Source organism: Lemur catta, chromosome 7, assembly GCF_020740605.2.
Source record: "Lemur catta isolate mLemCat1 chromosome 7, mLemCat1.pri, whole genome shotgun sequence".
NCBI lineage: Eukaryota > Metazoa > Chordata > Mammalia > Primates > Lemuridae > Lemur > Lemur catta.
Genome location: NC_059134.1, coordinates 10,901,196 through 10,901,972, shown reverse-complemented (window position 1 = coordinate 10,901,972; position 777 = coordinate 10,901,196). Strand labels below are relative to the sequence as shown.

The following is a 777-nucleotide window of genomic DNA, read 5'->3' as shown; positions in this document are numbered from 1 at the left end:
TGCTCTAACACTATGCAAAATAATTTGTCACTTCCCTGGTAGGGTAACCTACCTCCCCAGTTTGCTGGGGCTAAGGGGGTTCCCAGAACAGCCCGGCACTGGGATGGTGGTCACCCTCCTGACCCCTGTCTTTTGTCTGATAGCCCTGTCCAAAATGGCCAATCACCCTGCCCTTTTGTTACTTTCCTTTATAAAGATTAGACCCGGTCTGTCCCCAAACTGTGAGGTCGGTGTGACGCAGGCTGTGTTCCCAGCACTTAGCCCTTGGCTGGCCGCTGGTTGGCAAAACATGCACATTTATACCACAGACAAAGCCGTGGCCAGGCGTTCTGCCCCCCAGTGCTGGCTACCTACGTCTCTGGGACTCTGCTTATTTCATTCTTATATTTTCCTTTTTCTTTTTTTTTTATGGAACGCTTCATGAATTTGCGTGTCATCCTTGGGCAGGGGCCAGCTAATCTCTGTCTCGTTCCAATTTTAGCTTATGTGCTGTTCTAGGAGGGACTGTAAGGGGGCAGAAAGGAAAAATTCTGGGTACAGCAAAGACCCAAGTTTATCGCCAATGTAAGTCCCTGTGCCAACCTTCTATTTTGCCCAGGTCGATCTCATTTGTCTTTCCAAACCACATGGCAGATGACATTCATCAGCCCTGTTCTGCAGAACCTATTTTAAACAGATAAAAGCAGGATGAATACAGGAGTGCACATTTATTTCATTGTGGATGACACAGGCTGTACAGGTCACTAATAGATTGGATTACAAAATAAGGATTCAAAA

The 777-nt window shown here is 46.8% G+C and overlaps 1 non-coding gene across 1 annotated transcript; it reads right to left on the bottom strand.

Moving 5' to 3' along the window:
- Nucleotides 1-402: 402 nt before the first annotated feature.
- Nucleotides 403-505, bottom strand: LOC123643085. The gene has a single exon (XR_006736654.1). It is a non-coding gene; the product is annotated as a U6 spliceosomal RNA (small nuclear RNA).
- Between the last annotated feature and the right edge of the window lie 272 nt (nucleotides 506-777).